The following is a 2,500-nucleotide window of genomic DNA, read 5'->3' as shown; positions in this document are numbered from 1 at the left end:
AATTTAAATAAATAAAGAGTCAATGCCCAATCTCAGAATCTAAGCAGGTTTGGGCCCAGTTAGTACTTGGATGGGAGACTGCCTGGAAATACCGATTATAGTGGCTGATCTTTAAATAGCCCTCTCTTTGCAGCCTCATTCGCTTACTGCCATACCAGCCTGGCTATGCCCGATCTCGTCTGATCTCGGAAGCTAAGCAGGTTTGGGCCTGGTTAGTACTTGGATGAGAGACTGCCTGCGAATACCAGGTGCTGTAAGCTTTTAGGTTTCCTTCTCTACTTATATAATGCACTGGCGGTTATAGTGGCTGATCTTTAAATAGCCCTCTCTTTGCAGCCTCCTTCCCTTACGGCCATACCCGCCTGGCTATGCCCGATCTTGTCTGATCTCGGAAGCTAAGCAGGTTTGGGCCTGGTTAGTACTTGGATGGGAGACCGCCTAGGAATACCAGGTGCTGTAAGCTTTTAGGTTTCCTTCTCTACTTATATAATGCACTGGCGGTTATAGTGGCTGATCTTTAAATAGCCCTCTCTTTGCAGCTTCCTTCGCTTACGGCCATACCAGCCTGGCTATGCCCGATCTCGTCTGATCTTGGAAGCTAAGCAGGTTTGGGCCTGGTTAGTACTTGGATGGGAGACTGCCTGGGAATACCAGGTACTGTAAGCTTTTAGGTTTCCTTCTCTACTTATATAATGCACTGGCGGTTATAGTGGCTGATCTTTAAATAGCCCTCTCTTTGAAGCCTCCTTCGCTTACGGCCATACCAGCCTGGCTATGCCCGATCTTGTCTGATCTTGGAAGCTAAGCAGGTTTGGGCCTGGTTAGTATTTGGATGGGAGACTGCCTGGGAATACCAGGCGCTGTAAGCTTTTAGGTTTCCTTCTCTACTAATATAATGCACTGGCGGTTATAGTGGCTGATCTTTAAATAGCCCTCTTTTTGCAGCCTAGTACTTTTGGAAATTTTCACTAATTGTCTAATAATCTTGCAAAAAAAAAAAAAAGAGTCAATGCCCAGCCTTAGAAAACCGAAACAGGTTTGGGTCTGGTTAGTACTTTTGGAAATTTTCACTAATAGTCTAATAATCTTGCAAAAAAAAAAAAAAAAAAAGAGTCAATGCCCAGTCTTAGAAAACCAAAAGAGGTTTGGGCCTGGTTAGTACTTTTGGAAATTTTCACTAATTGTCTAATAATCTTGCAAAAAAAAAAAAAGAGTCAATGCCCAGTCTTAGAAAACCGAAACAGGTTTGGGCCAGGTTAGTACTTTTGGAAATGTTCAGTAATTATGTAATAAATTTGCAAAAAAAAAAAATTTAAATAAATAAAGTGTCAATGCCCAATCTCAGAATCTAAGCAGGTTTGGGCCCAGTTAGTACTTGGATGGGAGACTGCCTGGAAATAAAGATTATAGTGGCTGATCTTTAAATAGCCCTCTCTTTGAAGCCTCCTTCGCTTACGGCCATACCAGCCTGGCTATGCCCGATCTTGTCTGATCTTGGAAGCTAAGCAGGTTTGGGCCTGGTTAGTATTTGGATGGGAGACTGCCTGGGAATACCAGGCGCTGTAAGCTTTTAGGTTTCCTTCTCTACTAATATAATGCACTGGCGGTTATAGTGGCTGATCTTTAAATAGCCCTCTTTTTGCAGCCTAGTACTTTTGGAAATTTTCACTAATTGTCTAATAATCTTGCAAAAAAAAAAAAAAGAGTCAATGCCCAGCCTTAGAAAACCGAAACAGGTTTGGGTCTGGTTAGTACTTTTGGAAATTTTCACTAATAGTCTAATAATCTTGCAAAAAAAAAAGAGTCAATGCCCAGTCTTAGAAAACCAAAAGAGGTTTGGGCCTGGTTAGTACTTTTGGAAATTTTCACTAATTGTCTAATAATCTTGCAAAAAAAAAAAAAGAGTCAATGCCCAGTCTTAGAAAACCGAAACAGGTTTGGGCCAGGTTAGTACTTTTGGAAATTTTCAGTAATTATTAATAAATTTGCAAAAAAAAAAAATTTAAATAAATAAAGTGTCAATGCCCAATCTCAGAATCTAAGCAGGTTTGGGCCCAGTTAGTACTTGGATGGGAGACTGCCTGGAAATAAAGATTATAGTGGCTGATCTTTAAATAGCCCTCTCTTTGCAGCCTCCTTCGCTTACTGCCATACCAGCCTGGCTATGCCCGATCTCGTCTGATCTCGGAAGCTAAGCAGGTTTGTGCCTGGTTAGTACTTGGATGGGAGACCGCCTGAGAATACCAGGTGCTGTAAGCTTTTAGGTTTCCTTCTCTACTTATATAATGCACTGGCGGTTATAGTGGCTGATCTTTAAATAGCCCTCTCTTTGCAGCCTCCTTCGCTTTAGGCCATACCAGCCTGGCTATGCCCGATCTCGTCTGAGCTCGGAAGCTAAGCAGGTTTGGGCCTGGTTAGTACTTGGATGGGATACTGCCTGGGAATACCAGGTGCTGTAAGCTTTTAGGTTTCCTTCTCTACTTATATAATGCACTGGCGG

General features: G+C 42.3%; 4 non-coding genes and 3 pseudogenes across 4 annotated transcripts; all 7 read left to right on the top strand.

Annotated features, from left to right (window-relative positions):
- Nucleotides 1-141: 141 nt before the first annotated feature.
- Nucleotides 142-260, top strand: LOC132153672 (5S ribosomal RNA). The gene has a single exon (XR_009436978.1). It is a non-coding gene; the product is annotated as a 5S ribosomal RNA (ribosomal RNA).
- An 84-nt stretch (nucleotides 261-344) lies between these two features.
- On the top strand, nucleotides 345-463 carry LOC132153610 (5S ribosomal RNA). Its single transcript, XR_009436919.1, has one exon. It is a non-coding gene; the product is annotated as a 5S ribosomal RNA (ribosomal RNA).
- An 84-nt stretch (nucleotides 464-547) lies between these two features.
- On the top strand, nucleotides 548-666 carry LOC132153495 (5S ribosomal RNA). The gene has a single exon (XR_009436810.1). It is a non-coding gene; the product is annotated as a 5S ribosomal RNA (ribosomal RNA).
- Nucleotides 667-750: 84 nt separating this feature from the next.
- Nucleotides 751-869, top strand: LOC132153750 (5S ribosomal RNA; annotated as a pseudogene).
- A 581-nt stretch (nucleotides 870-1,450) lies between these two features.
- Nucleotides 1,451-1,569, top strand: LOC132153749 (5S ribosomal RNA; annotated as a pseudogene).
- A 571-nt stretch (nucleotides 1,570-2,140) lies between these two features.
- Nucleotides 2,141-2,259, top strand: LOC132153538 (5S ribosomal RNA). The gene has a single exon (XR_009436850.1). It is a non-coding gene; the product is annotated as a 5S ribosomal RNA (ribosomal RNA).
- An 84-nt stretch (nucleotides 2,260-2,343) lies between these two features.
- LOC132153742 (5S ribosomal RNA) lies at nucleotides 2,344-2,462 on the top strand (annotated as a pseudogene).
- Nucleotides 2,463-2,500: the final 38 nt, after the last annotated feature.

This window comes from Carassius carassius, chromosome 11, assembly GCF_963082965.1.
Source record: "Carassius carassius chromosome 11, fCarCar2.1, whole genome shotgun sequence".
In the NCBI taxonomy this organism is placed as follows: domain Eukaryota; kingdom Metazoa; phylum Chordata; class Actinopteri; order Cypriniformes; family Cyprinidae; genus Carassius; species Carassius carassius.
Note: the sequence above shows the minus strand (reverse complement) of the source record. Positions and strands in the feature narration are given on the sequence as shown.